This window comes from Triticum aestivum, chromosome 6B (assembly GCF_018294505.1).
Source record: "Triticum aestivum cultivar Chinese Spring chromosome 6B, IWGSC CS RefSeq v2.1, whole genome shotgun sequence".
NCBI lineage: Eukaryota > Viridiplantae > Streptophyta > Magnoliopsida > Poales > Poaceae > Triticum > Triticum aestivum.
In genome coordinates, this window is record NC_057810.1 from 491,978,996 (window position 1) to 491,992,350 (window position 13,355).

A 13,355-nucleotide genomic window follows, 5' to 3' on the forward strand; every position below is an offset into this window, starting at 1 on the left:
TTGAATGAAACTAACCCGGACTTACGCTGTTTTCAGCAGAACTACCATGATGTTGTTTTATGTGTAGAAAAGAAAAGTTCTCGAAATGTCCTAGAAATCCATGGAGGCACTTTTTGGAATTAATAAGAATGTTTGGCGAAAGAATCAAGACCAGGGGCCCAGGGCCTGTCCACGAGACAGGGGGGAGCCCCGCACCTGTAGGGCGCGCCTCCTATCTCGTGGGCCCCCTGGACCTCCACCGACCTCAACTCCAACTCCATATATTCACGTTCGGGGAGAAAAAAATTAGAGAGAAAGTTTCATCGCGTTTTACGACACGGAGCCACCGCCAAGCCCTAATCTCTCTCAGGAGGGCTGATCTGGAGTCAGTTCGGGGCTCCGGAGAGGGGGATTCGTCACCGTCGTCATCATCAACCATCCTCCATCACCAATTTCATGATGCTCACCGCTGTGCGTGAGTAATTCCATCATAGGCTTGCTGGACGGTGATGGGTTGGATGAGATTTACCATGTAATCCAGTTAGTTTTGTTAGGGTTTGATCCCTAGTATCCACTATGTTCTGAGATTGATGTTGCTATGACTTTGATATGCTTAATGCTTGTCACTAGGGCCCGAGTGCCATGATTTCAGATCTGAACCTATTATGTTTTCATGAATATATGTGTGTTCTTGATCCTATCTTGCAAGTCTATAGTCACCTATTATGTGTTATGATCCGACAACCCAGAAGTGACAATAATCGGGATACTTCTCGGTGATGACCGTAGTTTGAGGAGTTCATGTATTCACTATGTGATAATGCTTTGTTCCGGTTCTCTATTAAAAGGAGGCCTTAATATCCCTTAGTTTCTGCTAGGACCCCGCTTCCACGGGAGGGTAGGCAAAAGATGTCATGCAAGTTCTTTTCCATAAGCACGTATGACTATTTACGGAATACATGCCTACATTACATTGATGAACTGGAGCTAGTTCTGTGTCACCCTATGTTATAACTATTACATGAGGAATCGCATCCGGCATAATTATCCATCACTGATCCATTGCCTATGAGCTTTTCATATATTGTTCTTCACTTATTTACTTTTCCGTTGCTACTGTTACAACGACTACAAAAACCAAAAAACATTTATCTTTACTTTTGCTACCGCTACCTTTATTATCATACCACTTTTTCTACTAAATACTTTGCTGCAGATACTAAGTTATCCAGGTGTGGTTGAATTGACAACTCAACTGCTAATACTCAAGAATATTATTTGGCTCCCCTTGTGCCGAATCAATAAATTTGGGTTGAATACTTTACCCTCAAAAGATGTTGTGATCCCCTACACTTGTGGGTTATCAGGTAACAGGAGGCAAGGGACACAATGTTTACCCAGGTTCGGGCCCTCTCGATGGAGGTAAAACCCTACTTCCTGCTTGATTGATATTGATGATATGAGTAGTACAAGAGTTGATCTACCACGAGATCGTAGAGGCTAAACCCTAGAAGCTAGCCTATGATGATTATGATCGTGATCGTCCCTCTAAGGACTAAACCCTCTGGTTTATATAGACACGGAGGGGACTAGGGTTTACATGGAGTCGGTTACAAAGAAGGAAACACAATATCCGGATTGCCAAGCTTGTCTTCCACGCAAAGGAGAGTCCCATCCGGACACGGGACAGAGTCTTGAGTCTTGTATCTTCATGCTCCAATAGTCCGGACAAAGTATATAGTCCGGCTGTCCGGATACACCCTAATCCAGGACTCCCTCAGTAGCCCCTGAACCAGGCTTCAATAACGATGAGTCCGGCGCGCAGTTTTGTCTTTGGCATTGCAAGGTGGGTTCCTTCTCCGAATATTCCAAAATAATTATCGAACACTTGGATCGTGTCTGGATCTGCAAGATGATCTTCATACACCACTGTAGAGAGAATGATATTCCACGAATATACTCTGCTGACAACTTTTAGATAAAGCGACATGATACTATTGTCGAGTCATTATTCGAACCGTTTTACCACAACCAGCCTCAGCGCATATCGTGAGGCGGTTTCCTCTGCATGTCTTGCCGAAGCAGAGATCGTGTCCTCTTATTGCGGGATTCTCATCAATACGGGTACGGGTAACCCAAACGCACCGCTAATTGCGGCGAGTGGAGAACGAGCGGGTTCCACCAGGCAAGTGGGGAGGCGCAAATGCTTTTACCACCTCTATGAAAAGATAAGGCCTCTTCCTTTTTACCCATGCCTTTTCCCTCTGCTAGTCCATTCCCCACTCCTCGAGCCCTAGCGCCCAAGCACTCTTCTTCTCCACCGAAGAGAGGTTCTCCGAAGATGTACGGATCTGGAGCAGGAGGCAAATGGATGGCCTCTACCGTCTAGGAGAATGATATCAAGAGGCTCCGAGAGGCCGGGTACCTGACCAAAAAGATCGGCCACCATCTTCCGCCGGCGGGACAGATCGTCCCTACTCCGGAGCCCCATGAGAGGGTCGTGTTTCTTCCTCATTTTGTCCGCGGGCTCGGGTTTCCCCTTCACCCATTTATTCGCGGTATCATGTATTATTACGAGATTGACTTTCATGATCTGTCCCCCAATTCTTTCCTTAATATCTCGACGTTCATCGTCGTGTGTGAGGCTTTTCTCTGAATTTCGCCTCACTTTGGCCTATGGCTGAAGATTTTCAATGTGAAGCCCAAGGTGGTGAGTGGCGAGCACGCCGAGTGCCGCGGCGCCATGGTGAGCAAGATTCCCAAGGTTGTATGGCCGACGGCTGCCTTCAATGACTCTGTCAAGGAGTGGCAGTAGCAGTGGTTCTATATTATCGAACCGCGCGGCAAAAAGTGGGCTGCGGCTCCCGAGTTCAGATCCGAAGCCCCACTGCGGCTCACGTCCTGGCCCGAGAAGGGCCTGAACTGGTCCTCGTCTAATGAGTTGTCACTGCTCCAGATGCGTGTCCAGAGTGTGGTCGACAAGGATGTCAAACTCGTCGACATAGTCCAGGTGATGTTAGTTCGCCTGATTCTCCCTTGCCAGCGTCGGGCCTGCAATTTGTGGGAATACGACCCAACCGAGCACCAGACCCTACGGGAGCTCTATGGTTCCTCCCACAAGGATATCTGGAAGGTTCTCTTTAAGTCCGGCAAATCATGGCCGGGCTCCGCCGAGGACCGTGGGTATCAATTATCCCACTCTGCAAGTTCGGTAAGTAATTGTTGTGCCCTGTCCATCCACGCTTCAGTTGGCATGTCCTGAGGGAGACATTTTCATCATGCTTTATCTTAACCCCAGGGATGGATAAAAAAGGTGGAGTGGATACACTGTCCTGCCCCGCTGCCGGAGGACCCGGCTGGACCTCTTTTGACAAAGATGCTGGTCCCAACGCCTTACGAGGCGCCAAGGAAAGAGGCTTCCAAGAAGGTCAAGAAGACCCGGAGTGGCCTCCGTCGTCGCGATGCTTCGGATGCAAAATCCGAAGACTCCAGCGACCATCCCTTTGCCAAAGACGAAGAGGAGGAGGAGGAGGAGGAGGAAGACGAGTCCCCCGCGGGGGGTGGGAAGAAAAGGACGGCTTCCTCATCCCTGGAGGCCGAATTGCCGAAGAGGGGGAAAGGTTCCCTCCCAAAGGCATCCACCACGGCTGCCGATAGCAGCCCGGAGTGGGATCCCAGGGTCCAGCCCCTGGAAAAGTCATAAGTATACAAAATCCGAACACGCATACGCGCCCAGGGTTGTTAGGATGTAGTAGTTTTAACTGTCGCCATATTTCGTACAGCCCGACGAGGTCCCACACCGGACAGTCCTCCTCGGAGGATTCGCTGAGCTCAGACGCCCTGGCGAGCGAGACGCCTCCAGAGGCCCCTTCCCCGAAGCCTAGGCGCGACATCGAGGTGTCGGCTCAGTGGGTCCTGGACCAGGGGGGCATATCCCTGGGGCCGGACACACGAGAGCAGCGGCTCCCATGCGCGTCGATGGTGGGGGTGATCTTAGGTCCGGACCCCAGCCGGACACGGTCCTAGAGACCTTTAAAGCTCCAGGATCGGGTGAACAGCCGCCCTTGGGGGGCTTGCCTACTCAGCCAGCGGCCTCTGTCTAAGCAGAGCTGTCGGGCGGCCTATCGACAGTGCTAAGAAGCGCGTCTATCGTCGATGAACATCGTGCCCTCATGGGTGCGGTGCTTGAAAAGATTCAGTCCGCTAAGAGCGGACTGAACGAATCCTGCCTTAGTCTTATAAAGGGCTTTGAGGTATGTTTTTTAAGAAACCTTTGGGAGATTGTCATAATATGAGTAGTAGCCCCTCATGCACTATGCGGCGAAAGAAAGCCGAACAGGGGATCAAATTTTTCGTTTTGCAGGAGACTCAATTAATGACGTGTATCCCTTTGTTTGAAGATAGGCGTCTGCAGGGACGACCGCCGCTCATGGTGCGGAGGTGTCCGAACTAAAGCAGCGTCTGAAACGGGCCGAAGAGGAACTTGGCCGTGTGAAGAAGCAGTTTGAGGACAAGCAAGGTATGTTGGAACCTTGTGCTAAGTTGAGCACGAATTAGAAGTTGTGCCTAATTAACATATTTGCATTGTATGCTCTAGGGGCGAGTGCCGAAATTGAGGTACTGAAGAAGCTTGTGGCCGAAGCTGTAACACCCCAAAAATTTAACCAGGTTTTAGTTATTAAAATTTTTCCAAGAATTTAAAAAAATTTGCCTGCAAGAATATCTCTGTTGATTTCAAAACTTTTCTTTTAATATTAAGGAATTTTTCCCAAGTGGATCCTTCCAAAACATATTGGACTTATATGCCCTCTCATTAAAAACATCTCTCAATCAGTAGATTTATTTACTAAATTATTTCACCCTGAGCTTTATTCATTAAAATGACTTGTTTTGAGTTTTGGAGCTCTTTTTGTACTACAACCAGTTGATAGATTTTACTATAAATCCAACCAAAATTTGGAGATGTCATGTGATGTCTCAAAATCACTTTTGTGCAATAATATATTTCATTCATTGCATATTTTGAGTGCTACACATGTTTTTCTTCTCTGGTCCAGTGGAAAATTTTGCACTACAACCCTTTTAATTATTTCTTTCTAGCTTCCACCAAAATTATGGGATGTCAGTAGCAGCATATGATTCCATTATATGCAAAAATACAAGGATGTTCTTAGAAAATTTTGAGTGAATCAACCTCATCTTCATTCTGGTCCAACATGATGGTTTGTACAGCATCCATATTATTGCTTGCTCTTTGGCCCTTGATTCTTTCTCCTACTTGTAGTCCTCCATGCTAAACCCCTAAGTCCAGGAGCTTGCAACCATTGGCATAATTTTGGTTCATGAAATAATACCATTCACCTCCTACCAAGATTTGAAGTTCTGCAAAACTTGCACTAGCAAGTTTGTGCTTTTCACCAACTAAACTCACCATCCTCTTGTGCATCCAAAGAGACACTGATCTGGAAGTATTGGCCACTCCAAGAAAAGCCTAGGTGCCAGTGGCATTTTGTCAAACACCCTGAGTGCACAGCCAAATTTGGCATGAGTCTTTGTCTGCATTGTGACCTTGGTCTCTTGACCAAACCACCATGTCCCTTGTTACCCTTACTAAACCTAGACTAGCCCTAGTTCTTGCCAGCCTCAACCACGACCTCTAGGCCACCCAGGAATTTCATCAAACACCTTCCATGCGTGCTCTGGGCGCGAGCAGAGCGCGCGTATTGCACGAGCCGCGCCCGAGCCGACACTTCGCGCCCCTAGTTTTGGCCCGCTCTGCAGCGCCACACCACGCACTAACCTCCTCACAGCAACGCGCCAAGCCACCCTGGCAGCCTACAGTGCCGCCGTCAGAGCCTTGGCGGCACGCCGGCATCCGCAGCGCGCCGCTGCCTCAGTAGGGGCCGACAAGCCGCCAGCGCTTGCCACCTATCTCCTGGAGCAGTGCGAGCTCATCCGCAGCCTCGTCCTCTAGCGCGCGTCGCCGCCACGTCGCCCTATCTACAGAACGGCGGTCGCCGGCAAGCTTATCCACGGCCGCCGCGAACCGACTCGGATGTGCTATAAAAGGAGCCCCCCGAGCTCAACCCCGCACGCAGGCAGCCTCACACCATTCCGCTCGTGCCCCCTTAGCCATAAATCGAAGAGAGAGAGTCGTCTTCTTCCTCTCCGGCAACTCCAGCCGCCGCCACTGCCCCGGCCACTCCGGCACCACCTGAGCCTCCCCCTCTCCACTCTCTCCACCAAGAACTCTCCCTCCCTCTCGCGAGTACAACCCCATGCTCAATTTTGGCCGGAGACCACCGCAGCCCCAAACTCACTTTGTCCCCGGAGCCTCCTCCACCGCGGAGCTCGCCGCCGGTGAATCCCTCCACCCTCGGCGACCCTACGACCATCGAGAGGACCGCCTAGGAGTGGCGGATCCATCCCTACACTCGGATGCCTGTGAAGAACCGCCGTTCACCGGCGACGATCGCCGGAACCCCCGCCTCTGTTCGGCCAAAGGAAGAAGAGGGAAGGGGACTGGTCAAACCTGACCAGTGGGCCCCCTGGGCCCACTATCAGTGACCCCCGCCCCAGTCCACGTGGGTTAAGTGGAAGCGCACTTCCGAAGTACGCTTTCGACGTGTACGTGTTTATTTGAAACGTTTTCTTTTCTGTTTTATTTTAAATAACAGATTTTGATCAAACTTTGACCTACTGTATCTTTTAAAATACAACTCCAAATAAATTAATTCTTTTTCCTACCTCTCTCAAATATTGTGTAGTTTATTTTAAGATTTATTTGAAAAAAATTCTAAATAACTTTTTGTGCTTTTTTATTTTGTGTGTTAATTCATATATATTTTTAAAATAGGATTTTTGAAGAGAGGAGAAATATTTCAAGAGTTTGAAATGCACCCTGCCTTCCCATGACCTGAAGGCAAGCATTCTGAACCCCAGCATAATATTTTTGTGTGTTCGTTAACACGTTTATAACACCACCTCATTTCGGAGAACTCATTATTTCATGTGATATGATCATGTGCATGAATGCATATAAATGATTTCCATGCCGTTGGGAATGAGCACACTTGTGATGATAATCATCCTCATGTGCCTTGCATGCATACCGGAAGGAACCCGGGAAAACCTCTGCCTTGGGTAGGCATGAGTTTGTCGCGGGTCTCCGTCGGGATAGTTATGTCTGGTATGGCATGGTAAGGTAATATGAGCGGTGACTCTGTTGGTTGAAATATATTCGTTATGCTAATCATGCAGGGAATACTTAAACCTCCTGAGTCGACCGTAGATCGAGTCGTGTTCCAGTAACCCCCATACTCGTTTCGTACTACCACTCGTCTCTACAACAAGTAGAGTACGGTTCAGTAAGTTGTCAACCTCTTTCTAGCACACACCGTACAGAGAGGCCATGGTGGAAGATACCGGTTGTAGCTGGTAGGCAGGCCACCTGGTCCGGGGGCATGGGTGTTTCCGGTTGAGACCGAGAGGGGAGGCCACCCCTTAGAGCGTGCAATATAAATTTGATCCCAAGCTACGCGAGGTTGTAGCCTCCCCACTTAGAGTTTGCTTGACAGGTGTCGTGGGTGATTCCAGACATGTGTGAGTTAAGCTGGTGTGTGCAAGTTAGGTGTGTTTTCAACAAAAAGACCGTAGATGGAATTAGTCCCGATGGACTAAAGAAATCCGTTACTCGTGGGTAAGAGTACACCCTCTGCAGAGATTAAACCTATTCGAATAGCCGTGTCCATGGTTAAGGATTACAGTCTGGGATGGGTCAAGTGTCGGTCTTAGTGTCGGTCTTCGGAGGAGAAACTGTTAAACCAGAACATGGATTGTGACTTGTGATTTATGATGATTATGATTATTTTTATTTATGGACTAACCCTTTCTATTATTTGAAATATGGAGTATCCTTGGAATGGTTTTACCTCCTGGATATTCACTGTGATTTATTTTAAAGCCCTTTATGTGGTGTCGCTCAGACGCCCGACCGTGGCATTTCTTTTAAAGCCCTTTATGTGGTGTCGCTCAGATGCCCGACTGTGGCATTTCTTTTAAAGCCCTTTATGTGGTGTCACTAAGACGCCCGACTGTGGCATTTCTTTTAAAGCCCTTTATGTGGTGTCGCTCAAACGCCCAACTGTGGCATTTCTTTTAAAGCCCTTTATGTGGTGTCGCTCAGACGCCCGACTGTGGCATTTCTTTTAAAGCCCTTTATGTGGTGTCGCTCAGACGCCTGACTGTGGCATTTCATTTAAAGCCCTTTATGTGGTGTCGCTCAGACGCCCGACTGTGGCATTTCTTTTAAAGCCCTTTATGTGGTGTCACTCAGACGCCCGACTGTGGCATTTCTTTTAAAGCCCTTTATGTGGTGTCGCTCAGAAGCCCGACTGTGGCATTTCTTTTAAAGCCCTTTATGTGGTGTCGCTCAGACGCCCGACTGTGGCATTTCTTTTAAAGCCCTTTATGTGGTGTCGCTCAGACGCCCGACTGTGGCATTTCTTTTAAAGCCCTTTATGTGGTGTCGCTCAGACGCCCGACTGTGGCATTTCTTTTAAAGCCCTTTATGTGGTGTCGCTCAGACGCCCGACTGTGGCATTTCTTTTAAAGCCCTTTATGTGGTGTCGCTCAGATGCCCGACTATGGCATTTCTTTTAAAGCCCTTTGTGTGGTGTCGCTAAGACACCCGACTGTGGCATGCCTGTTATTTATTTCTTAATTTTAATACTACTATGTTGTTGCATATTCATAAATAACATGCCTACACGCATCAGAGTTTTATTTATGTTTTGTGACTGACGTTAGGAGCATAAAATATTTTCAGCACATCATATAGCTGTGTTCATAATGTTTGCGAGTACATTCAAAGTACTCACTGGCTTGTCCCTAGCTATTGTCTTAGCCAGATTTCTTGCGCGGAGAGGAGCGACCTTGATGACAGCCCCAGAACCTAAGCAACGGTGATAGCAGCCTCGCGAAGATAGGACTTAGCCTGGTCAGTTGTTCCCGTGGGAAATGGAGTTCCATGGACACTGATGTTTCACAGACCGCTTCCGCCATCAACCGCTAGAAACCATTTGTTGTACTCACAGACCAGAATGGTCTTGTACTGCATATTATGTGTTTTGCTTGGAATTTCTGTATCAAGTTGGTGCCTCATCAGCTAATAGTTATCCTGGGGCTAATAAGCACAAGGGCAATTTTCTGGGAATTAATACCCGGAGAACCGGTCGCCACAGACTTGGTATCAGAGCCAGGCTGACCATTGGCTAATCCTATCTTAGCCAGGTCGAAAAACTTAGGCAAACCAACCCACCAGACCTTAACCAAACCCCAGCCAGGCTTCTCGTGCAAGATAGCCACACAGTGACCCCAACACTTTTGGCAGTTGGTACCCAACCTATCAACCTAGCCTGTCGATCACGCGCTAGTGACCAGCACCCAAGATGTCTCCTTCATAACCGTGCGAAGAAAGACTCCGTACCCTTTTTCTATAAAAAGGGCACGCTAGCCCCAACCCAGCACATTCTCTACCCCAAGACGAGCCATAATGCCTGGCCCCGTCGTGCACAATGAGACCACAGCAACCAACCTTGGAGGTTTTGTGACCATACTGGCAAACCTCACCCGTCGTGCCTACGCATTAGAAGAGCCCCCAGAATATGTTGTGTACCAAGGACCCATGGGCGGTGAAAGCCGTCAATTCTGGGCCACTGTGCACATCTACGGTAGGGGTCTATCTCCAGAACGCCCCTACAGGTTCACCGGAAGGACAACTTCCTTCAAGCCACAAGCCATCCAGCTAGCTGCTCGAGGGGCTATAGTTCAACTTCGGCAGTTGTCGCCCAGAGTTAACTGTCGCTCGTTCTACTACTACCCCAGGCGTGAAGGGTATGGTAGACCACCCCAAGTTGCCAACGGAGATCACGAGACGGATCCCGCATTATTGCACCTAGTGCGCTATGTAAGTGCACTAGAGGCATTATTCAATCAAATCACAATTGATCTGATCGCAGCTCGAGGAGAGCTGGTTCGTCAAGTCCCAGCAAGAGGAGAAGACGAGCCCGACGCCGACAATCCAGTCGTGCTGTTCGGACACTCGATCGAAACCCTGAGATCAGCTCCAGCCACCAACCGAGATGCCTTGATGACCCCAGAGGTGCTTCGTCGCCTTTTGGGAACACACTCCAACGGGATTGTGGCCAACAATTCCCGCGATGGTCATCATCGCTACCCCGACCCTGCAGTACCTCCACCATCTCCGACTAATCCCGGCAGTGAGACACGAGGAGAAGCCTCAACATCCACCAGGCACGCTCGTTTAGACATAAACGAGGTAGATTAAGCCGTACGAGTAGTACCGAGTTTCAGTGTATCCTCGCTTTGCAATCATGCGACCTTGTGAATAAACGCAGCCTGTCATTGTGCCTCTGTTTTAATAGTAGCCTTGCGTATTTTGTTAGCGCATAGTTGCATATTTTCCGGGCATAGCTACCAAAACCAACCCCGAAGACAACCACAGTAACACGTCTCTTTATGAGATATGTGTATCTCTGACACTGACCCGACCTTTGGAACTAAGCTGGCAATTTTATTACCTTTCACCACGGTAAAATGACCCAGCTCCATTGCTATATAAAGGACACCTCGTGACCTTACCAAGCACCCCACACCTTGTGCACCACCCTCACAACCTTTTCCTGTCATGCCGAGCCCCAGTATTTATCTGAGAACCCCAGAAGCGACCCCAGGTAGTTTTGTCAAAATATTGTGGGACTTTACCTGTAGTACCATGGGTTCTACCCAGCCACCCCAGTACGAGATGTTCAAATCAAGAATCACCCCTTCCACCTCGGAATATTGGGCAGTAGTACACATCCCTCCCGTAGACTCCAATCAAGATCCAACGGAAGTTTCCTTCATGGGGGAATCTATGCCAACCCCACGCCTGGCCATAGAAGCTGCTGCGAAAGAAGCGATTGCTCGCCTTCGATCCATAGTGCCCTATGCCCGTGAACGAGGATATTATTACTTTTCGAGCCGTGCAGCACCCGGAGGAGTAACATCTTTTCCCGGTGGACGGACTGAGAGAGACCCATACTAGCCAACCTTATCCAGTACATCATCGCTCAAGAGCATTTGAACCAGCAAGTAATGGTCTACCTCCAGAGTCTCGCCGATTCGAATCCTCAGATTGCAATTGGCAGACTACTGAGGCCCGACCCGGAGAGACGCATACATCGACTGGTCAATCCACTTCCTCCAATTGAGGAGGAGTGTATCCCTTTACCAGAGACATTTTATCGGGACCCTGTCCAGTTACCGTTTTCATTTTAGACGTCACTGCTGTGTTTATTTTTGCAACATTTATTATTACGTTGTAATTTGTGCATGGTACCTCGAATGTGTGCGACGAGTCGAATATTTAGTTTCTACTAGTATGAGTAGTTTTCTTCGTGATTAACTTGTGTAACCGCGAAAAATCCTAGAGTGAGATTTCTTTTCCCTGAATTGCTGCAACGTTTATCCCCTCACTAGATGGATTATTTTTTTATTCACGCAGCACCACGACAGCAGCCTTACAACCGCTCGAACGCATATGGAGTATTTGCTTTTCACAATGGCTCTTAACAAATCTCGAGGACGAGATTTTTCTTAAGGGGGGTAGTAATTGTAACACCCCAAAAATTTAACCAGGTTTTAGTTATTAAAATTTTGCCAAGAATTTAAAAAAATTTGCCTGCAAGAATATCTCTGTTGATTTCAAAACTTTTCTTTTAATATTAAGGAATTTTTCCCAAGTGGATCCTTCCAAAACATATTGGACTTATATGCCCTCTCATTAAAAACATCTCTCAATCAGTAGATTTATTTACTAAATTATTTCACCCTGATCTTTATTCATTAAAATGACTTGTTTTGAGTTTTGGAGCTCTTTTTGTACTACAACCAGTTGATAGATTTTACTATAAATCCAACCAAAATTTGGAGATGTCATGTGATGTCTCAAAATCACTTTTGTGCAATAATATATTTCATTCATTGCATATTTTGAGTGCTACACATGTTTTTCTTCTCTGGTCCAGTGGACAATTTTGCACTACAACCCTTTTAATTATTTCTTTCTAGCTTCCACCAAAATTATGGGATGTCAGTAGCAGCATATGATTCCATTATATGCAAAAATACAAGGATGTTCTTTGAAAATTTTGAGTGAATCAACCTCATCTTCATTCTGGTCCAACATGATGGTTTGTACAGCATCCATATTATTGCTTGCTCTTTGGCCCTTGATTCTTTCTCCTACTTGTAGTCCTCCATGCTAAACACCTAAGTCCAGGAGCTTGCAACCATTGGCATATTTTTGGTTCATGAAATAATACCATTCACCTCCTATCCAGATTTGAAGTTCTGCAAAACTTGCACTAGCAAGTTTGCGCTTTTCACCAACTAACCTCACCATCCTCTTGTGCATCCAAAGAGACACTGATCTAGAAGTATTGGCCACTCCAAGAAAAGCCTAGGTGCCTGTGGCATTTTGTCAAACACCCTGAGTGCACAGCCAGATTTGGCATGAGTCTTTGTCTGCACTGTGACCTTGGTCTCCTGACCAAACCACCATGTCCCTTGTTACCCTTACTAAACCTAGACTAGCCCTAGTTCTTGCCAGCCTCAACCACGACCACTAGGCCACCCTGGCATTTCATCAAACACCTTCCGTGCGTGCTCTGGGCGCGAGCAGAGCGCGCGTATTGCACGAGCCGCGCCCGAGCCGACACGTCGCGCCCCTGGTTTTGGCCCGCTCTACAGCGCCACGCCACGCACTAACCTCCTCACAGCAACGCGCCAAGCCACCCTGGCAGCCTACAGCGCCGCCGTCAGAGCCTTGGCGGCATGCCGGCGTCCGCAGCACGCCCCTGCCTCAGTAGGGGCCGACAAGCCGCCAGCGCTTGCCACCTGTCTCCTGGAGCAGTGCGAGCTCATCCGCAGGCTCGTCCTCTAGCGCGCGTCGCCGCCACGTCGCCCTATCTACAGAACGGCGGTCGCCGGCAAGCTTATCCACGGCCGCCGCGAACTGACTCGGATGTGCTATAAAAGGAGCCCCCCGAGCTCAACCCTGCACGCAGGCAGCCTCACACCATTCCGCTCGTGCCCCCTTAGCCGTAAATCGAAGAGAGAGAGTCGTCTTCTTCCTCTCTGGCAACTCCAGCCGTCGCCACTGCCCCGGCCACTCCGGCACCACCTGAGCCTCCCCCTCTCCACTCTCTCCACCAAGAAATCTCCCTCCCTCTCGCGAGTACAACCCCACGCTCAATTTTGGCCGGAGACCACCGCAGCCCCAAACTCACTTTGTCTCCGGAGCCTCCTCCGCC